We start from the raw sequence: 24,450 nt of genomic DNA on the forward strand, positions 1-24,450 counted from the left end.
AGTCCATGGTGTGGGCACTTTCTTAAGAGATCTTTAAACCTCTCACAAGCTTCATAGAGAGATTCTTGATCTTGCTGCAGAAAATTGGTTATATCGTTCTTCATCTTCGTAGATTTCGCTGGTGGAAAATACTTAGTCAGAAAAGCATTAACCAGTCCATCCCATGTAGTAATGGTTCCTGAAGGTAGCGAGGTCAACCATGCCTTAGCCTTGTTGTTCAATGAGAACGGAAACAAACGCAGTCTTATGGCATCATCAGTCACCCCATTGTGCTTGAATGTATCACAAATTTTCAAGAAATTTGCAATATGCAGATTTGGATCATCGTTAGCCAACCCCCCAAACTGAACCGAAGATTATATCATCTGAATGATGGCAAGCTTGATCTCAAAATTGTTTGCTTGAATAGGTGGCCTTCGAATGCTAAAGACACCCACATTAGGAATAGAGTAATCCTTTAGTGCTTTATTCGGAACTGCATCTCCACCACCACCATTATTCTCTTCTTCTGCCATTGCTAAAACTCCTTGTTTAGCTCTTTGCTTGCGCTCCCTATTTAGCCTTCTAAGTATCTTATTGATATCAAGGTCGATTGGCACTAAATCCAAACTACTTGTCTGTCTCATACACTAGGAAAAACCTAAAAAGAGAAAAACGAATAAAGTAAGAATAAAAATCAAATTAGTAATAAAAGTAATTGGTATTAATATTAGTAATCTTTAATCCCCGGCAGCGGTGCCAAAAACTTGATGCGTATGATTTATGCTAGCAAGTGCACTAATCGTTTCAAGTAATAATATAAGATATCGTTCCCACGAGGATTAAGTTACTAAGTACCAAAAATAATCACCTAAATTACTATTTGATGAATCGAGAATTGTAGAATTGCAAATTTAAAATAACAATGAAACAAGAAAGAATGGATTCTTATGGATTAAAAACCTAGGATTTTCGACTTCACTACAGATACTCCTATGTAATTGATTATTCAAAGTAATACCTGCTTTGCCTTATTTGGAGGTTTAATTCCCTAAACCAATTAGTATTTTCTCTCGAAATACACTAGATTACTCCTTAAAATATTAACTCAGCACATCTCTATGTGAATTTAAATACCAAAGAGTCATAAAATTTGTGGAATTATTGTAAATTGAATTACTAACCTCTTAGAACATGCTAAAGTACCTCTACCATTCATTCATTCCAACGTGATCTATTTTATTGATCTAACCAAGATTTTAATTCTCATTATAAACCTAGATCAATAAATCAATCAAAACTTTGGCCTTCAGATTTGATAGCATTAAACTCAAAATAAACACACAAATAAGTAATTGCAAAACAAGGAATTAAATTTGAATAAAACAACTACGAAATTGTATCTGAGTTACATCTCAACCCTAGAAACGAAATTTAGTTCATAACGAAATACGAAACAAACATCTTGAAGTTAAACATAGAAGAAAGGAAGAATAAACCAGTAAAATTTGAGATTGTCGTAGTAATCACTTGATCTCCTCTCCCTCTTCTTCTCTAGCCTCCAAGATATCCATAAATCCTAAAAAGTCAACTACTTATAGCCTCCATACGTTCTGAATACAATTAGGGTTCAATCCCCTTTAAATCGGATCTAAATAATATAATAACAACACGAGACGAAGTGCAGAAAATGGGATTGCGCCGCACGCTGTGGCAGGAATGTACCCACCGCTGCGACGACTAGCTTCTGTTTTGGGGCCTTTGTTGATTTAAATATGAGCCCCGCGGCAACATGTATCCACAAGCTGTGGCAGCCTCTGTCTCTTGTAGTCCATTCTCCGAAACTTCATCTTTTCTTTCGATTTCACCCCGAATTACTTCATTTTCGTATTCTTGGCCATTTATTACCTAAAATAATAAAAAGAACGATTACTAAATAAAATCACTCTCAAATTAGCAAAATGTCAAGTAAAATTACATAGTATAAGTAGTTACAAACCGACTTATCACATGCCCATTGAAGCTAGACAACGTCGTGGACAAGAAGATGAAGAAGAGGTGTGATTTGTGGTTAGTGTCGAAAAAGATGGTGCATCTATCGATTGGACAAGTCTTGTACTTCTTTTTTGAACCACAAGGGCATACCTTGTTTCTTAGTATTTTCTGTAGGAATAAAGAAAAATAAGAGGAAATAACATTATTAACATACGCATTGTGTTCACAGGTGTAACTTGGTATAATATCATTATTACAGCACATATTTGTTGATAAATTAATTGAAAACATTTTTATGGAAGTAAATAGGGGGTTGTAATTGGCGTTTAAAGTGATAACCTTGTCCTCATGTTGCAATCTGTTATCATCACGACTTGGTCTAATATCATCATTAACAAGCCCATTGTGTTCACATGTGTTCTCTTGGGATGCCCCCTCTGTGTGCTCACAATCCCCATTTTCATTTTGACCTAGGAGGGTTTAGAAATCAAAGTAAAAAAATGAAAGAAAAATGAGTTCTAAAGGCAAATCTAAAATGAAATTGTAGAAAATGGTCACTAGTGAAAATACCATCTAAACATGTAGCCTAGTTACCTTATATATTCCTAAGACTTTTAGTGAAGACAAAGAAGCTTTAGAATGAAATTAAATTGGTGGGCAAGTACTTGAGCACCTTACATACATCAGCTACCTTCATGATATAAATGAAAAAGGATAGTAAAATTCTAGAACCAAAAATAAATAAACAACACAAAACTGTGATAGTTGAGGAAACATAACCTCATATTACAATCTGGAATGTGCATAAGTTACTGAACAACCATAACCTGCAATATCATTTTTGGAAAGAAGATCACCGTTGTCAACTAAATTCCTATCTACTTCTTGCTCTGTTATTAGAAACTCTATTGCAGCATCAACATCACCATCTAGTTGTTGTAAAACCTGGATTAAGATACACAAAAATTCATGAGTTCCATAATTAAGAAATTTTTTAATCACAATAATAATTTAGGAGGACTACAAAATTATACCAACATTTTTCAACATTTTTCTGCCCCTCAGAATCAATAGTCTCAAAAGAAAGAAAGAAAAATGCAATAGTTTCAGCATGACATCAAAAAGAATAGCTTAGGGGTTATCACCTGTTCAACTTTATTGGCACTTTCACATCCACTTTCAACCATGACCAACTTAATTGATCCCATACCAATGATATTTCCACAAGAATCCCTTTTGGATTTGGAGGTCACAACATTCGCTTTATTGGATACTGACGAAATATCAGCATCCGCCTTTCAAAAGAGTTTTACTTAAAATTATCAATTTTCAATTCACATTTGAAGTTCAAACACTAGAATAGCATAATACGATTAAAGATTCTAAAACTCTGCATCAAACTAGCAACCTTAATCAGAATTGGCTTAGCTGACCCATTGCAAGCAACCTTATGCTATTGTAATGTTCCTCATTATGATATGATCTGCAAGAACGTTTGCCAGTTTAATTACTGAATAAAATGACTAAGTTTTGTATTGTAAAATACATAGTAGCAACTAATATTTGGGGAACAATCTATTATATATCAAATAAAAATTATATATATTGGGGAACATTAGAATATAAAAGTAGCTTTTAAGGAAGAAGTTGATCCAACAATATAGCTGTTAGCATATCTAGATCTATTGTATCTGCTGAATAATTATGGTGTTAAAGTTCATCAATATTCAAAGGCCTCACTCAACGACGGTATTGACTTCTCTTCATTTGCTGGTCCTATTTGTTCAAAGGTAAGTTGACTACGTGCATTTAAAGTCCTCCCTAGTCTTGGAATAGATGAATTGGGCATGCAATAGATTTTGGAATAGGCATATAACTAAGGTAATTAGTCTTTCTTTCTTTGTTACTATATAAATTCGAGGGGCTGCAACCTTAGTCACAAAAAGCTCTTGTTTTTTTTTTTTTTTAAGTCTTGTTCAAACGCGTTTTGTACCTCTAATGATTAAAACGTGATATTTACAAAAACAAAATTGTGGTTTAAGTTTTAAACACGTTTTTCATAAAATAAAAATAATAATAACCTGTTTTTTTGTAGGTTGGTTAATTTGTGTAGCCTTAAGGTTGTTTGTGATTTGGTTTACACATTGTTTAATTGGGATTTGATGATAATGTTTTAATGTTATTTTTTTCTTCGTAAGTGTGTTATTTTGCTCAAAGTATATGTTGATGGTTAGACCTTTTTTAGCATCATAAAATGTATAATTATTTGTGAAAACATGTTATCATACATAGATATACAATAATGTTCTTTTTTTTTCTTTCCTTTTTTTTTTTTTTTTTTTTGCTCAAAAATATATTGGAAAATTAGAATAAATCTCAAATGTATTATATTTTTTTATTATATATATATTATTTTTCTCGTTTTCTTATCCTTTTTTCGGAAGTTTTCCCTTGCCATTTTAAACCCCTATTCCAATCTAAGCTCTTCTAAACAGTCTACACACTTGAGATAGGTGGAATAGCTGAATAAGAGTATTAGGCAATAATGCCATCTAAGAAAATAAATATTACAGTATTCTTTACTCATTATTTTGAATATTTCATAAGTGTTATATGCTAATCATCCATTATTACTTCAATCTATTTAAATTCACCTTTATACATCGAAAGAAAATCTCCAAGACAGAATTCACCTTTTTATGTCAAAAGAAAATCTCCAAGACATAAATCATTTCCTTCTATCCTACATCAACTCTTGCCTTTTTTCCAATGTCACAATAGGACTGAGCATTGCAACCTACAGGATCATACAACACAAAAATCTGTATAGCCAAACAAGCAAATGGAGAAAGGCCAATTTTTCTTCCTTATACTAATTATGTGTGATTGGTTTTTTTATTCTTCTCATCTCAGTTATTTCATATCTCCACTTTTGGTAAATCAGAACATGTCATTCTTTCATCTTGTTTACTTAGCGTCTTCCATGTGAAAACTCTAAATAATTACGTACTACCACCTGTGTTTAAAGTTTAAAATAGATGCTTAATGAATATTATGATTCTTCCACAAGTGCCCATCAGCTAAATTACAAATCACAAATTTAACCATTAGAATCTTAAAAACAGACGAAATAAATTTAAAAAAAATAAAAATCAAAACAAACCAATATGTCAACAATAAATGATATTTGTCTAGCACTCTAGTCAGAATGATACATGATGGACCTTTGCTAAGAATGTTTGCCACTTGTTCATTGGACAAAACATTAGTACTTTTCAGTATCGGACTTAATAAGCTTTTACGTATCAGAGTTAACCAATGACACAACGAAATGCACTTGTCAACATATACTGAACCAGAATGTTTCTAAAGATCCTGTCATCATGAAATATGTCATGAATTCTCTGCTTTTATACATAAAGTTGAAACAAGTTTTATACTTTTAATTCTTAGAGCACTACCATGAAAGATTTCTTTCGAATAAGGTACAATAGTTAAGGGTACATTATAATTTGTTCTTATCTCTGATCAACATAGTTAACTTCTATCATCATTTAAAGAAGTCCCTAACATAGTATACAGAAAATGTATCAAACAAAATAAATAAATAAAAATAATTTCAGACAAGTAAAAAAAGTCTGAAAGCTTTATATTACAAGGTCAACCCTTGATCAAATAAACACACCACCAAAAAAAAATTAAAAAAATTCCTACTCAGTATATTAAATTATCAAATTTACGACATTTCTTGAAAGCAATGAACATTCAATTAGTATACACATAGAAAGAGCACTAAAAGAACTCTACAGAACTGCACAGTATACTAAATCCACAAGTATAGATAAAAGCATAGTGGCTTCCTTTTTTTATCGGTAAAAGCATTGTGGCTTCCTATAAAAGTATCGATTAAGCATCCTCAGTGGAAGAGATCATAACGTAAATCAAAGTTATAATTGTAAATAATAAGCTTACCCTTTCCTCCATTCAAAATCATGGATGAGTCATCTCGGGTTTGGGATGAATCAATTTAAAGGAAAATTCACGTTGAATATCCTGCTCATTCAAGAACGGTAACAATCATCTCGGTCTCAGATGATATTTAAAACTGTGGTACGCATCATGTTTTGTATGAATTAAAAGGTTATAAATTACTGTCATTTGTACCAATAGGACACCTAGTGGTACTATACACTTACCTCTATGATAATCACGACACCAGCAAGTGGTTTGCTTTTTGCAAAGGTCAAAAAGTCATCCACTGATACAAACTTTCCTGCACCTTTATTCGCTGGATTTTATAACAATCTGAACTCAAACAATGGATTTGATAGTTCCTCTACAGTGAAATAAAAATGAAAATAAATTATGGAATTATGGAATAAATATTGCTATTCAAGATAAGGAAATATGGTTAATCACTTTTGGTTCCAAGGAGAATTTTCTTCTGTGCATAATAATAAATCCCAATAAAATAAACCAATGGAATGGCAAAAACATAAGAAAAATTAAAACAAAATCTTTTGAAGAAGGATGGGTAAAAAAGGCATTAAGGTAGGTTAGTAATGAAGGTGAAAACTGTGGCCTGCTTACTGGGGCATTGGGTAATTTCTATACTATAGTATCCATACTTGTAAATGAACTGAAGGTGCTAACTTAGCTAAGTTGGTAAAGGAGTGTGGAGTGTTGATCCCACGGCCTAGGTTCAATCCCATTGAGCTCACTTTTACTTTGACTACTAACCACCTCCCTTGCTTAGCAAAAAAAAAAAAAAAAACTATAAATCAACTTCATCATGTAGAACGTTCCCGCATCTACATGCATGCTACCACATCCCAAGAAATATCCTAACACTTAAATCAGTCTCATCCTCCACTTTAATATTTTTATTAAAAAAAATATTATTTCTAAAAGATGGCTAGTGTGTTTCATCGTCCCAAGTCCAATGTATTATTTTATTAACCTTCACCATAGGGCTACTCTCGTTGGGCTGTTATTATATTTGGGGCTATTCATGAATTCCTTCAAATATACTAACTTTGTTTAGTTTTTTTTTTTTTAATTTAGTCTTTTCCTATACTTACCACTCACCAATCTAAAATTATTTATCCTCATCTATTCTATGATCATTATATGAACATGTTTCTTAACTTCCCAACACTCAACTCCATGCTGCATGGCTAGTCATACAGGTGTCTCGTATTATTATTCCTGTAGTTTGGTCAGTACACTGAGATCACATAAGACCTGTTTAAATGAAAGGGAACTAACTTGAAATAAAATCATCTGCATATTCCTTATCAATTTTCCTATGGGACATTCCACCAACCTGAACATACACCATATGAGATTAGATACATGTTTCAATCAATTATGCAGTTGCAATAAACAAGCACTAATGGAATAAAAAACCCAAGAAAAGATGAGATAATGGAAATGTTTAAAAAAATTCAAAACTTAAAATAAAAAAAAGGTTCACATCATCACTCTAGTAACAGCAACATAGTCTTGTAACTGAACCAACTTGTCCGAACTATAAGAGAGGCCTGAAATGCTAGTAAGATAGATTCTCATCTCTAATGCTACTAAATAAAACAGAAAGAATTGCAGAATTATCAAATGTTCACCTATTTTACGAGATTTGATAGGTAAATGTCGAGGTACTAGGTTCTTAATCACACGCAAAAACTTTTACATTTGCTACTGGCACTTATACTCAGCTTTTGGAGCAGCTGCATTGTGATGATTGTTAAGAAAGAGACATTATTGGCATTATATAGACATTTTACACTTATAAAAAAAATGAAGGAAAATATTGAATAGCCAAGTCCCAAAATTTTTTCCACAATTGTTGTGAAATGACAAAATCAATCATCCCTGTTATATATCGCCTAGATTTATTTTCAGGGGCACAAAAAGGGGTTACCCTATTCACTAATTGGATGATTAAGTGTAACACAACCTCATTTCCAAGTATCAAAACATTCCAAAGAGAAATTGATGTAAATTAATAAACTTACACATAATGCCACAAAACCTCTTAAACGTTATTGGCATTCGAACATGTGGTTTAACTTCAAAGAGGACCCCTTTCTCGGTTCTAACGTAAAGGGCTTGTAATCTATCTGCCTTATTAAGTGGGCTATCTAATATCGCGAGGAGAGCCTGAAAACATAAACACTTACAATCATGATTCATGCAAAACCAATTCTATACTATAAAAACTTAAACTTTGAGCAAAGGGCTTAGTTTCTAGGATTTGGAATTCAATATTTTGAGTGATTAAGGGTCTGTTTGGATAGACAGATTTGAATATTAAGTTTTCACAATAGAATTAAAAGCAAAAAAACAATTTCCTAAAATCAGGAAAAGTGGTCCCTCTAAGGTATTGTTTTGTCGTCAATTTTAACTAATGCGTAATCCCCAAGAGAGTTCTTACCAAAGTTGTGTTGCATATATATTGTCTTAGACCTTGTTATCTTAGAACCATTAGTTTATATAGTATCACTCCACGATTCTTGTTTTAAATTTAAGCCCTTCCCTATGAGCGTCCAAAACAATAGATGTGTGAGGTTGTAGGGAAACAACTGCAATATCTGAAAAGGATCAAATCTCTTACCACTTTTCATAACCTCGAAGATCATGTCACAGTAATATTTGAAAGGCGAGACCCACATTACTCAACAAACATACTCTGCAAGGTGGTAGGGAAACAACTACAAAGAAATGCGAAAGGTAAACTGCATTCAAATCCAAAAATAATAAAATGAAGTAAAAAAGAAGATTGGCAACGTGTTATAAATTTTGGAATGTCAATAACCATGTTGTTATTAAAGGTACATTGGTCACCAGGACATAAAGGTTGCTAAATCACAAGTTCAATCCCAATTTAACCACCAAAAAAGTGGAAAATAACAACGAATTGACAAATGAAACATTAGTTTAAAGTTCTATAGCAATTCATAATATTTCTTCCTAGGCATTTTGGTTTTGGCCAAGACCAGAATGAAACATTGAATATATCAGATTGTCCCGGAACGTTTAAGTCAAGATTGTCTTACCTGCTCAAGAACAGAGATTACATTGATTATCCTTCAAATGTTTTACCTGCTCAAGAACAAAGATTAGCTCCATGGCAGTAGCTTTGAATTGGTGAGACAATGCTACAAGATATAGGTTTTTCTCTACTTGGTCCATCTCTAAACAAGATTAAAAAAAGAAGAAAGAAAAATAAAAATAAAAACTCAATATTTTGACAGTTGGAGAGTTGAAACTAAGTTGCACCACACAATTGAAACTATTATTATAAATTTGAAGGAGATAACAGACAATATTTGTTGTAGAATCACATATAAATTTCTAACACTAGACTAAGCAAACACCAAACACCATCACAAGTATCTGATTTTTATGTTGTTATGAGGAACAACAACTTCAAGTTGCCACCATCAGCATATGCATATGAGGCACACACCTTTGATTTCTTCCTGTGAATGCAATTGATTTGTAAAAATTGAAGAAAACATGTCCCAACCAACTACATCCATAAGAATTCAAAAAAAAAAATCAAATCGATGTACTCAGTAGCAATTAAACAACAGATCCATTGATTCAATTAATGAGAGCTAAAATGAAAATGTGTGTGTGTGTGTGTGTGAAAGATTTATACACCTTGGAAAAGCTTGTTGGGGGCTCCACTAATGATCTTCGCAACACGGAGTAGAGCTTGTGGGGGCTTTCAAATCCTTCAACTAGTTCAACAGATCTAGCCTCGACTTAGCTCTGAGATCAAAGAGCTTGTGGAATCAGAAACCCTAGATCCCATCTTCAATGTTTGAGAGAGTGACTTCAATGCTTAGGTTAATGGCTTCTACTTCACTCCATCATCTTCAATGTTTGAGAGATCGAAATCACTTCAAAACAGGGAGAGATATCGAGCGATTTGATAGAGAGCGAGAGATGAGATCGAGGGAGATAGAGACAGAGAGATCGAAAGGAAGAGAGACAGAGAGAGATAGATCTAAGGGGGAGCTTCTCACAATCGCGAGAGACGAAAGAAAGAGGGAAAAAATTCTTAAAAACACGAAATTCGTAGGTCGATGGCTGCGGAATTTTGACTTCTAAAAATTGTCGGGCTACGCTCATCAAATTTTTTTTTCAATTTTTACGATTGTCACGTAGTGTTATAGGCGGCAATTACAAATTCTTTTTCATGGAAACCCATCTACTACTTAATTTTCCACTCTATGTAGGTATGTTGTATCTTCCAAATACAATACCTTAAATTCAATCTGATATGAGCCAACAATGTGTCCAGCCGCCATGGGCCCTTATCCCTTCCATCACACCCTTTACCACTAACAGAGAATCAAACTCAATGATAACTGTAATATCAACCATATTTAATGGTTAGCATAAGAAGTGGTTCAAGGGGTTTGAACCTAAGACCTTGGAACAACCTCCCCAAAGCCTTACCACTTAGCTTAGTAGTCCTTCTTATGTTATCAGTTAACCTACCAAAAGAACAGAACAGGTAGATACGCAAACAAAACAAAAAAAAAAACAACAAAACTCAATGCACCTGGATTTCCTTTACTAACCCCATAACATTGACTTTAATCTAGCCCCAAGGAGGTAGATTCCAAGATTTTCCAAAGTATCTTATCGATGGCAATATTTTTGGCGTGAATCTGAAGCTTGTGGGCATTGAAATTAAGCCAAGGATGATTTTATAATAGGCTAGCTTTCCAATCAAATCAATCTCGCCCAACCATCTCCAAATCATAAACTCCATCTTTGAACCTTCAAATATGATTTCTTTTTTATGATTGTGCCAAATTTCGAATAAGATAACCTATGGCACTGCTTGAACTAGACTTTCCCCATCTATAAATCTTGGAGGAATAAAAAGGATTCTTTCTGTCCCTTAGCCAACCATTGAAAATTTTCCAGAGACTAAATGAGAAAGTAAACATGATGAATAGATGCTCCAAGGATTCCTCTACCTTATCACAAAGCACGCATATTGAAGCTAAATTGATTCCCCGTTGCTTGCGAATTTGCAATGGCAGACACCAAGAAGAGTCTTCCAACAAAAGGTTTCAATTTTTTTCGGGACCAAAGATAACATAAGGCCAACCAACACAGTCTCTTCAACCTTTAATTTTAACTAAACCCCAAGAATCTTTAGAGGAGAATCTACCCAAAGAGTTGTTTCTCCAAATCAGTTTATCTGTGATTCCTTTACCAAGGGGAGTAGAAATAATTTCTTGCACAATATCTTTACAGCTTGTTTACATCAATTAAAGGGGGAAAACCCCTCCAATTATTATATAGAAAGAAACTTGTCTGGAGCACATTGCCGACTAGAATTTTCAAATACATTATAGTGTGTCTTGGGAACTTCAATTCCTGATGGCTGACTAAAATTTTGAACCTCCATTTTTTTGCAGTTGTAGACCACCAATCCCTTTTGATAGTATACTTTCTCGAAAGAAAATTCACGGACGGCCTTTTTTTCAGTTAATAACCTTCAATGGGTTTTTATCATGCCTATCTTGTGAACATTGCAAGAGAGTGATCTCCATGACCCTATTCTCACTTTGGCATACAAACTATTTTCCAACTCACCAAGTGTCACTTTTTATTATGCTCCCTTTTCCACCAAAAGAATTTTGCAAAAGTGGATTCCAAAAAAGGGAATTAGGGATTGTGCGGTCGGAATCCGATGGACGGTTCTAAAGGTCCCAACCCGTGCTGATCTGAAGTCGTTCCTAGCGCGTCCCTCCTCGTGGCGACCTAGTACCTGGCACAGAAATTTCGACGCTTCAGTTAGAAAAACAGAGGAATAGTAATCAACACTGGTTAGCTCTCAATCTCTCCAGTCCCCCTTTTCAATAATACTTACTATGCTATTTAACCCCCTACCTTACCCTAGGGTTTCCCTATTTATAGGCTGCAATCATGGGATTTCTACTAGTTTTGCAGGATTGCTTACTTAATCAGGGTATTCTGGATTGATTGAACTTATCTGCAGACATCCTCTTCTGGATTGACGAGATTTACATGCACGCAACAGTATTACGATTTTCTCAAGGTTTGTCCTGCCCTGCCTGGCAGGACTGGCCTTACTTATCGCTACACTGCCCTGCTAGACAGGCTAGGGAGGTATCCACTCTGACTTGCCCTGTTTGCTGGACAGTGCCTTATAAGCTAATCTGTGTCAGGTACCACATAACTGGCTTGGACACGTGTAGGGTAAAGATCATTGCGTAATTATTTCCCTTTACAAGGACCATTACGGATGGATAACATGACATGATTGGATGACAGAGCATCCAAGACTTCCATCCTTCCAATTTTTGGGTGAAATCGCCTGGACACTTTTTAAGTAAAAAAAATTAGTAATTGAAAAATTCTGAGAGCTAGGAACCACCACCTAGTTATAGGTCTAGAAACCAAAGATTTACTCTAAACTAGATTTGGGTTTATCTACAGCGAAGAGAAATAAGTAAGGGGCCAGGTTATGAATTGCGGATGGAATGAGACATCGAGCCCGCCCAACTAAAGAGTTAGTCTCTACCACACTCCAAGAATATCCTTAGGTCAAAGAAGGAAAATTTAGGTCTAGAATCCTATTTTTTAAGGTGGTTACATCATTCATATTTTTTGCCTAAATCCGAAAATCAAGTCTCAGGAGTGAGTTCATTTAGACCTCAAGAATTTGATTTGTAAGACCACATTTTATTATAAAAAATGACCCTTCCGACCACACCTTTTTTTTATTAATATTAATAGGGCTTAGCAAAATATTTTTCTTCTAAAGAGTGTGCATGATAATTTTTGTGACACACCAGATTCTGACATGTGGTACTACAAAATCCGACTTGACTCATCAAAACTCACAAAGTCCCGAGTTAATAGCCCGTGTCTAAGGATGGTGGTTTTCTTTTAACCCAATAAGGGAAACAATCCCAACTCAAAACTTGGATGTTAACGTCAGGCCTGAAATTTGAATATGGATCTCCAGAATAATCCAAGAACCACATGAAATCAGGAGTCAATCTAGATAATAAAAACTTCCTAAAATTAAGGGATGAATAAAGGTGAAATCTAAATTAGATACGTTATAATCCATCCAAATCCAAATTAAGATAAGGATGGAATTGGAGAGGGATCTCCTTGTAAACCTTACACTACTTTTTGTACCAAGGTTCTAACTTGGGCATTGGAGAGGTGTTGTTGCAGGCACACCCAAGAGAATAAAAGGAACATATCACGAAGCGTAATCACAAAATCCAATGTAGTTCAAATTTTTTTGTGTTTACAATTTGGCGTCGTCCATGAAAATATTACAAGGAAAAATGGCCATCATGGTGATGACAAGGTAATGAGAAACTAAAGAGGTGGAGAACCCCCTACGAATCCCACAAGTTCCTTTGCAAGCAGTGCAGCTTTTGCTAGTAGAGATGCAGCAAGGCAGACATGCAACAAGGCATGAAATGCCAAAAGAACAACATCTTGGCAATTAGAAGGGAGGATGAAAAATTTAGGCATATGTTGTTGGAATGATAAAAAACAAAGGGGTTCTAAAAAATGTAAGGAACCAATAAAGAGGTCTCCTCTTCGAAGAAATCAAATGAAAAGAGTATGAACAAACCAAGAATTCGATAAGAATGCAAACACAGGAAAGGACTTCTGAAGCACGAAATCCTATGACTAGGGAGGAAGTTGAGGAGTTGCTTCAAGTGAGAGACGACGAGAATGCTCACTGGAGATATGCGAATTGGTTCACATAGAGTGTCATTAGATAACTTCAGGGAACACATTTTTCTCGGTGATTCTGGCAACCAATCTTCCGAGAACGTTCCACCCCCCAAAGTTCAATAAATTTATTAGGATGAAAGATCCCTTGGATCACGTCCTGCATTACCAAAAAAAAATTATGTGTATGTGTGTGTATGTGATAATGTGTGTATGTATGCTTATATTTCTTATTCCAATCAAATTTTCTTGTTTCAACTTTTCTTCCAAAATAAACCCCTAGATTCTATGATGTTGATGTTGTTATAGACATGAGCTGTTCAATCTTGAACCTCAATGCTACGTGTTTGGAGTTCCCACCATTCTTTTTTGGAAATGGGTATGAATGGCCACCTGAATCGATTTTTAGAAAAATAATTTTTGATGACATTATAATGACTCTCATTCATGACGTATAGTTTACCTAAGATTTAGGTAGGGGGATTCGGTAAGAAAATCGAAAAGGTGCTAGGTACCCCATTTTCTCGACCTAAGGTGGTTATCTTTTAAATTTAATCATTTTCGAATAAGTTAACTAAACAAAAAAATGCATGAGATGCATGAAGTGAGTGTGTGCACATGGGGGATATGTACCTCTTTAGAAAAGGGTTTAATGTTAGTATTGACATGGTGAGTATCGTATAGAAAAGGACATCTCATGGAGTCACCACATTTTATATGAGTAGAAATTTGATTTAGGATTTTATAGAAATTTCATGGATGAAGTTTCCTTAGATCCATAATCTTAATGCATGCATGCTTGACTAGAAACTTAGTGTTTCAACCCTATCGAGAGAGTTATACGTTTCTTCATCATGGCTAAGAATTTGTGGTGTGTGTACATAATATACATATGATACATGAGAGGCAGTGGTTTAAAAAAGACTTTAACCTTCATCATTTCGACCAAATCGCCTTAAGCATTCAATGCCCAACGTTGAGGTTCAATCTACTTGGGATAAAGGAGGGTTATCCATTACATTTTAAAAGCTTCTAAAAAGAAAAAAAATAGGGATAGGAGAACAAGATACAACTTAAAAGTAAACTAGATCCTAACCCACCTTGTCCTTTAATAGTCTTGATCCTTGAGAGTTGAGTAATGTGTTTGAGGGTTTAGTGAGTTAAAGGTTGGGAGATGAATGAATAAGTAGGAATTTTGATATATTTTTAGGTTAAGAGATGGGGGCTTAAGAGCATGAATTGGTCATAGAAAATGAGAGTATGTATAAAGTTTTTGGAGAACTTTTGAGGATAAAGTGGTTCAACCTTAAAAATAAAGAGAATGGACATGACGTTTATTTTATTTCTTTTTAAAATTTTCACTTGTATGAGGGTAAAGATGACATTTGTGAAGAAACCTTAAAAGTATTCTTTGATCTTTAATTTTTTTTTTGATAAATAAAGGTCAGATAACAAAAAGTAATTTGGGAGGGTGAGTAGGGGAGTGAAATATGTAAAAGTGAAGTGGTAAGTGAAAAGTAAACCATGGTTCATTTGTAAATAACTCATAAAGTAAGGGTGGATGTATGTTTTTAAAATGGACTAATGGGAGAGGTTCATGTATGTACTTAAAGATTCTTACCTTTTGAGGGTATGATTGGAAGTTCTCTCCACTTTATAGACTATTATCAAAGACCACAGTATCTTTTTAGTTTGACCACACTTTTTGATAAGGGTATTCTTAGATTTGGGTTTTCACAAGGGGGATTGACTCTCCAATTAGATTAAAGCATTGGGTATTGATGACTTATGGGAGATCAACATGTGTCACCTTTTGGAAAGATGTGTATGGACTTAGAATTGACTTGGTGTTGGGCTTAGAATGGACTTGGTTTTTAGATTAAGATATAGACTTTATTTTGGACTTGGGTTAGGGTATGGGTGATGGATTGGTTAATGGAGAATGGATACGAAATTGGATCGGTCTATGATTAAGAAGATGGGTGTGAAATTAGACTGGATTAAGGAAAAGGTATGCGCATGCCAAACAATGAGATGATGCATGGGTGCATGTATGCATTAGGAAATGTGCTAAGTGGCAATTTTTATGCAATGTGAGTCCTTTGAAGGATTTTAGATTTTTAATTGAATTCAACTTGAGATTTTCAAAGATTTCTAATAGGTTCGTGCAAATTGAGGTATCTACAACTATCCCTCTTTGCAAGAGTTGCATACGAAGAATTACAAAGAATAGATTGGACCCTTATTTATACGAACCTGAAATGATTCATCGCAAAAGGGGTTGAAAATGTCGGATAGGTTGATGATTTTTTTTTGAAATGCTATTACCCAAGCACGAGGTCTGATAGGGTTAGCCTTTTCCGAAAGTTTTAAAAAACTTTCCTTCTCCTTTACCTACTTATTATTAATTTTTTCTCTTTCTTGATATTTTTTATTCTTTTTTGTATTTTTTTTTATATTTTGATTTTTTTGATTTCTTTTTTATTTTTGATATTTTTTTGAATATTTTGATATTTTATTTTAATGAATTTTTTTATTATTTTGTTTTGATTTTTTTGAATTTTTTGTTTTTATATTTTTTAAGTTTTTTGGTTGATGATATTTTTTTGGATATTTTGATTCTCTTGAATTTTTTGAATTTTTGATTTTCGATATTTTTATTTTTTATTTTTTTTCTTTTTTTTATATTTTCTTATCCATTTTATAAAAATGGATATCCCCAAATTTCCATTATCCGTTTTAAGAAAAAGGATTTTGTAATTTTACTCTTATCTGTTTTATAAACACAGATGATGCAAATTTATTTCTATCCATTTTAGAAAAAATGGACTGGTACTTATTTCAAAAGCGCCAAAAATCGCACGACCTCTCATTTCGTCTTTTTCACTTGGTTTCCTACTTTTCTTTCTTGCTTTGACTTCCTTGCTCATCATTTTCATCTCTCCATTTTGGAGTGCCTTTTAGCCTTCTTCGTTTGCTTGAGCGATCCGGGTTGTTGAGATTTGGATTCTTTTGGGCTCAATTGGAGTGGTGTTCCCAGTAGTGGCGGCGAATCGTTTACTTGAGGGACGTCAAGGCCTGCTGATTTGATTACGTCTCGATCAAGGTAGGTTCACTATTGTTTCATTTTTGCCTATTTGCATGCGTAGGTATATCTACATATTTGCATATTATTTTGTTTTTGTCGTTATTGCTTCGCCTATTAATATATATGCAATATGACTTATGGAAAGTTGATTTTGATTAAAACAGGTTGTAAGGTGGGTATGAAAATGATGTTAAATGGTGATAGGTTTTGGGGTGGAAGGCGAATTGATGGTGAAATGTGCAAAGTTTGGAGGGCTTATGTTGTTGACTTGGTGAAGTGGATTCATCCAATAGGTTAGGATAGATTGGATAGTGAAATTATTGACATGGGGTTTTGGACCAACTCTGGTACGCTAGGATTAGGGTAGTTTTTTTTGTGGTTGCGAACGTTAGTAGTGTTTTGAAGCGGGTTGTAAGTAAGAGGGGGTGGATTTGTAGGCATAGGTGGGATTAAAAGTGGTTACGTGGTTAGCAAAGTGGTTTTCGTAGGTTTGAATGGGTAGGATAGTAGGGTTGTGGTCACAATTGGTCGAGTTAAAGGGTTTTGGGTTCGAGTAGATAGGTATTTAACCAAATCCCTTGGGTTCAAGATCCCTTTAGGTTAGTGGTTGAACATGCTTGAAATGAGGCTAAGGTTTAATGGGTTTTGGTTGGGAGGTTTGAACTTGAAATTTTTAGGTCGATTAAGGGATCAGGTAAACGGGCATAAAGGATGAGTACGGTTGATTGGTTCTTCGACAATTCCTAGGTTTCGTCCGTGGTGATCATCGGACACCTTGTGTTGCTGTAGATAGGAAGACCACATAAGGTCAGAGTTGTTGCCACTTCTTCGGACGAGGAGGCGGGAGAAAGGACAACCCCTATGTCTTTATTTGCCTTGGGTTCTAGTCTAGCACTGATTAGGGGTCGTCTCATCCTCGGCAGATGCTTGATTATTCATCTAGTGATGTTGCCAATTCCTCATCGGGTAGTTGTACTACTACTGACGATGATGTAGGCGTGAGTACTTTGGAGTCGATGCGTGCTATTCGAGGTAAAGGTACCCATGGTAGAGTTAGCAGTCGAGGTGGTAGAGGAAGAAGTGGCATTCGTGTTGAGATCCCAACGGAAGCCAGTGATCAGGTGCATAATACATTGCTTCTACGTAGATTAGGTTATCATTTGTCCATGTATGTGCGGATGGACATTCTTACCCCTTACCCAGGAGCAAGCTTCAGGGGCCGTTGACAAGCGTATTTTGATACTGCTACTCATTGTTCTGATAATATTCGGACGCAGTTTGCCACTGTGGGGTTTGATCATTTCTTGCGTATTCCTCCTTTCTGAGCTAATCGTCCTCTTTTCCTTGCAATGACGGAACGATGGTTCTTGTCAACCCATACCTTCCATATGCCTGAGATGGAGATTAGCATTCGTCCATCTGATTTTGTGGCCATTACTAGTATTGCAATAGAGGGTGACCTGATTTTGTTGGAGGCCCAAACTATTGATGATAAAAGAGCCTTGCTTGGCCTTAGGATAGTCCCTGCGTGGATGGTGGGGAATATCAGCACAGAGATCCTCATGGATTTGCTTCTTGTTGAGGGGGACGAGCAACGTCCATCCATTCAGAGTGTGTTGCTCATTCCGGCGATTGAGATTTTGACTTCGTCTTTCGTATTTGCTTCCTTTTCTTATTGGGGAGTTGCTTTTTCTTAGAGGATGATTCCACTATTTCTACCATCTTCGTATCTATTATGTGAGACGTTGACTGTATTGGAGACCTTGACTGGGGTAGCCTTATAGACAGGACCATCATCAGAAGCATTAATCAAGTTGTTGAGGGCATCACAGCTCCTCAAGGTGGTGAGATCTCCAATTGATTTTCTGGCATTTCATTGAGGTATGTTAGCTTCCTTTGTTCATTTATTTTTCCATGCTTCTTCTAAAAATGTTGATCTTGTTGTTTTCAAATTTGCGTTTCAGTTATTTTGCTTATGTACTTCCCCATTTACCTTCCTACTCAGCGCCATCTCGATGATGGCTACCCCCTTGGTGCTTTTTCGGAGACTAGGGATGCACAGGCTATTTGGAACAATCCTCATCGTGCTCGGGCCCACATTGATCGTAGTCGCCTCGAGGACTTAAGTTTGTACAACATATGTTACTCTAGTCCTTCTATGCTCCCTTGTTATCTATGATCTAATGGTTCTTTCATAGGTGTTCTCTGCGGCTTTTAGGGATCTGCTTCGCACTGTTAGTAGGTAGCGAGAGGTGTGGAATGCCTATAGGCGTAATCTATTGAGGCAGTGCTACCCTTACTTCATCAGGGACCTTCGGTACACTTACTACCTTGGAGAATGCCTGTACTTTCAGCATGATCGAACCCTACGCATCCTGATCACTCTACCCTCGTCGATATCCATGGCCATGACCTTTGAGGAGTACACAGCCTAGGCAGGAAGTACTAATATCATTGACTTCGTGATTGATGGTGATTATCGTACTTGGTTTCGTGATGCTTCGATCGGTTGTCTAATGCCTGTCGTGTCTATTTGGGCTGAAGTGATAGAAATCGGAGGTGTCCTGATTCAAGAACATGCTGACACGATACCTACCTTATCATTTCCTATATGTTCATTATTATCGAGGACCACTTTTTAATCATGTTCTTGTGGCATGTCCTTGTTTCAGGTCGATGATCTACGTCGACTCCGTGAAGGCTATGACATTATTGAGGCCCAGGCTAGTCAGGCCTTAGAGATGGAGAATAGGAGGCGGGCCACATAGGCAAAGGCAAAGTCTCAGGATGTTCTTATTCAAAAGTAGGCCATCCGTATCCAGGAGCAGGCCGATCGGATACACAAGTTAGAGTTGGAGGCGACTATAAGAAAGTCTCGGATGCAGGCGGAGATGGTTTAACTCTCTTCATATTACTCTTTGTTTTACCGATATCCTTTATATCATGTCCTCAACATGGTTCATTTCTTGTGGATGTTTCAGGATTATTATCGTGGTCAAATGGTGTGAGTACATCGACTCGTCCTCCTACTCCTCCCCGGGTAAGACCTTTTACCATTTCAATTTCTCATAATTATCTGTTGCTTATGGTGCTTGATCAAGAATTATTTCTCAGGATTCTACTTTTGTTGAGCCTTATGCCCCTGCTGCTAATGTCTCAGAGATTGGTCTTGATTTTGGTCCCCTGATGGCATTCAACACATTTTTTCTTGATTCAATCGGGTGGTTGCGAACGCATCCCGAAAGTGTACCATCAGCTTCTGAGATATATTTAGGGATGTCTGGATTTGGTTTAGTGGCTGAGATGACCTCGGGTGCGGTTCCATAAACTTCATCAGCTCCCCTGAGTATTGGAGATGATACACAGAGTTGATTACATTGTACCCCCGTCAGATGATTGATGTATTATCTGTCTTTGTCCATAGAGTCCTTTTATCTTTTGTATGTACCTGCCATGAAAACATGTAATTATGATATTTCATATATATATATATATGCACTTATTTATTATTTTCGACTACTTTAATCAATTTGTGCTTGTCAGAGTTACAAAGGCTCCCTACATAGATTCATTGGGTTTCAACTTTCAAATTTTATCCTATCAGAGACTTCAAGTTATGAAAATCTCGTACTGGTCCACTTTTATAAAGCGGATTGATTGCACTTATCTTAAATCTGTTTTATAAAAACGGATAACACAATATGATCTTTATTCTCTTTCACAAAATATACACTTCGCATTTATCCTGAATCCGTTTTTCAAAAATGGATTACTCTATTCGTCTCAAATCTATTTTATAAAAACAGACAATGTTGTTTAGCTCTCATCCGTTTTGATAAAACGGATGATTAGATTTTTGTTTCAAATCGTTTAACTAAAATGGACTAGTACTTGCAACTTCTCTTGTAGCAATACTTGTGTCCTAGATTCGTGATTTTGTCTTCTTTCCTCTTGAGACTGTTTGTGGAGCCCACGAATCTATAGCAACAAAGCTTGCTTAGCTCTCTTTCCCCCCAAGATCTTTTTTCCAAGTATCATGGAGGTAGGTCCCACTCTTCCACACCTAAAAAGATATGCTATTGTAGATTCTTATTTGACACAATGGTTGGAATCTATGTCAAATGAAGACAAAACCCAATGGGATTCTAACAAGTTAGGATTTACTCTTTCCTTGCCAATGGTCCCTCTACAATGGGGTCTCATTGAGGCCATGATGAGATGCTGGGTTCTCGACCTTAACTTGTTTCGCTTTGGTGAGCATGAAATGACCCAATTATAGAAGAGATTGAGGTGATTTTGGGTCTTTCTTTTTCGGGTATGCTGGTGGCTCCACCCCTTAGAGAAGGATTTAAGGGAGAGGCACTAGATTTATTAGGGATTAAATTTTTAAAGGTCATTGATGGCGAGTCGATTTTGTTGAGGATATCCAAATCTTTCCTCCTTGAGTGTCTTTCAGAAAATGCCAAACCATTACTTTGATTTAACGCTTTGACCCTCATGGTGGTTGGTCAACTGCTATTTCTAAAAGAGGGTGAATTTATGGACCTATTTCTTATTAGCATGAAACAACAAGCCCATAAGGGGCGCGAAGTGGCTCCTATGCTTCTTGGCGAGATGTTTCTGTCACGGCCCGAAATCCCAACACGAATCCCTATGATTCATCGGTTAGAATCTCGAGGTGTGAGGTAATCAATCACACAATCTAACAGAACATTCATAAATAATAATACTTATGAAAAGAAAATAAACGCAGCGGAATAAACATTTAACTAACATCTATACGAGAGTCTAGAGTAAGCAGAAGAAATTGACAAACACTGATATAAGTCAAGATCTTTAATCTCATAATTCATCAGATTACAAAAATTTCTAAACTAACATGTTTCTTATCTACAACCAAAAACCGCTAGGATCCTCTACTAGTCCTCAAAGACATGGCGGCGACATGACATCAATCTGATCCTCCTCAAGGACCTCCTCAAAAGACTCCTCAAAGAACGGTTCTTCAAAAGTTGAATAATCTGAAAGGGGAAGGATAGGGTGAGTAACAGGGGAATGTTACTCAGCAGGATGAACGTCGTTCTAACAACGAGTCATACATGCACGAGTAATCAGTTGAACAGTTAAATAATGTAAGTTTTTCATAATGTAACATACGATAAATGTCTAAGCATATTCAATAAACAGTTAAATAATTTCAACCTATCATTTCTATCATTTAAAGTAACCTACGCATCTTTCAAATAAAAACATCTATCAAACATCACAAAATAAGAAAAGATACATAATAAGAACACGGCGGTGTAATCGATAAGAGAGCAGAGGAACACGCCGATATAACCACCTCGGCTATGGCAATACGATATTCCAGACTTAACCTCCGATGTGGAATCCCATCGTTATAATCTGATTTTGTGGCCGGTCTAGCTTACCACGATTGGATGACCATTTATCCGGCTCAGACTGGCCGTTGGCCAAGAACCCAATACTGAGTTCAACTAACGGTGAGGTCGACCGTTTGACGACTACAGACTAATAGTGATCACTAACTAGCCCAGGAAACCCCTCGCGTCGAAGCCTATCAAGAGGCAATGCATGTGAATCCCGCCTATCTCTACACTATATAGAGACCGCCTTTACACACAACGTTCCCCAGAAAATAAGTAGGAGAAATTCCCGGATTTCATAAGCTATAATATGCTCTAAGGTATCCCATACTACCGAAGAGTATATGACATCTAGTGTTATCCTAGATTGACTTGTCCCTTCCGGATACACAGCAACGCGTCACTCTTTATGGGTTTTCTACAAACCTTTACTGGTAAACAAAATAATTTATTTTGTATATAATATATCATTTCTTTTTAATCGAAAATACAAACAAAGTCTGGTAGTGCCTTCCAGTGACAGTTATCTGTCATTTCCATCCATCAACCATCTCATCCCTCTATCTATCTATCACGTTTTACGTGGCATGGCCACTACGTAGAACTGGAGGCACTGTCCCATCAATCAGTCGAGAACATACGTTCTCTCTATCCATCCATCAATTAAATCGATCTATCTATCATCTAATTTCCTACATATCTATTAAAGTAATTTTACTTTTAAAGTAATTCGAAATCCATAAAGCATCAACCAATTCTATTCGATGGTTTTGGTTGAGTCGAGAGACTCGAAAACAAAGATAAAACCATAAGCTGAAAATCTATGAAAATTTAACTAAGTGTTGAAAAATAATTTTTTTCAAAGTCGAAATTGAAAACGAACTATTTATTTATTTATTAAAGAACTTAAAGTAATACTTAATTAGTTTTAATGAAATAAATGTAGGAAATGGGTATACATACTATATGGAAGCAACACAAAACAAATTAGAATCAAACTCAACATTCGGATACTTTTCCGAATTTGCTGATTTTTCGTCGAAACTCGACTAAAATCGATCCAAATATCATATTAACTATAAAATGATTATATTACATCAAATGAACTAAAACCAATCATAAATAAACATGCAAACATGATTTAAATTGTTCAAATATGTATAAACTTAATGAAACAATCGATTTATCAACAATCATATGAATTTTCTATGAAATTATCGCATAACTAGAAGGTAGAAGGGAAGGCAACCTACTTCAAGCTATTTTCAACGGTTGAATGGACTTTAAAATTGCCTCCGGCCAATCTCCAAAATTTTCTTCCTGCGAAAATCGGATTTCTTTGCGTCCACACGTAACCCTCGACGAGAGGAACAACTTTCCTTCTTGCGCCTAAGCTCGGATCATTCTCGTTTGGCGTAGATCTGAGTTTCAAATATTGAAGGAAAATGGTTGAGATTTGTTTAGAGAGGAGAATAAGAAAAATCTGATTTTTCTAATAGAATTTAGATATTTATATCACTTAAGTTGGGACATACTTGTCATTTTGGGAATTGTTTTTCCCAAATACCGAATTGGACAAACTTATACTCTATTTCGGGTGATTTTTTGACACGAATCTAATGATATGATCGGTTTCCTCAAATTACGTCTCTAAGGTGTCATTTACCTATTGTAAAATATCTAATGTGAAACTCGAGGATTTGATAACTTTTAAATCAATGCACGGATCTAAAATTTTTTCCTCGAGATACATTTTAGGATTTTCAGGTCATTACAGTTTCGATCTCTTACCATTTCTTTGATTGGAAAAGAACGGGTGTTTCATGGTTGCACCCCACTTTTACAGGTAAATTGAGTTATTTTAATCTGCTTAATTATCTTTATCATTTTAAGACTATGAGATTAGAATATTCCCCTTTTCTTGCAGTTTTGGTTCATGGATCATATGTCCTCCACGGAAGTAATTCGTTGTCCCTTTTGTGTAAACGCTGATTTGGTGCATATGATAGCAAGACGAGAACTTCCCATGTTTCCTAGTGGGAAAGAAGGATGGCATTATTTTTTTGTGCAACCTCGGAGATGAGGCTGTGAGATGGGTTGGGGCTTTTCAACTAAAGGGTTCCTTCGTGATTGCCTTTGATAGGACTCGTTTCCTTGTGTTAATTGGCCTGCATGGGACCACCCAATACCTTCCGCTCCATGTTCTTTGTCAATTCGGGTATAACCAAGGCATGCTTGTCC

General features: G+C 35.7%; 1 non-coding gene across 1 annotated transcript; it reads left to right on the top strand.

Annotated features, from left to right (window-relative positions):
• LOC147393152 (small nucleolar RNA R71) lies at nucleotides 1-107 on the top strand. Its single transcript, XR_015182467.1, has one exon. It is a non-coding gene; the product is annotated as a small nucleolar RNA R71 (small nucleolar RNA).
• Nucleotides 108-24,450: the final 24,343 nt, after the last annotated feature.

Source organism: Akebia trifoliata, chromosome 10, assembly GCF_017979445.1.
Source record: "Akebia trifoliata isolate Shusen 1 chromosome 10, ASM1797944v1, whole genome shotgun sequence".
In the NCBI taxonomy this organism is placed as follows: domain Eukaryota; kingdom Viridiplantae; phylum Streptophyta; class Magnoliopsida; order Ranunculales; family Lardizabalaceae; genus Akebia; species Akebia trifoliata.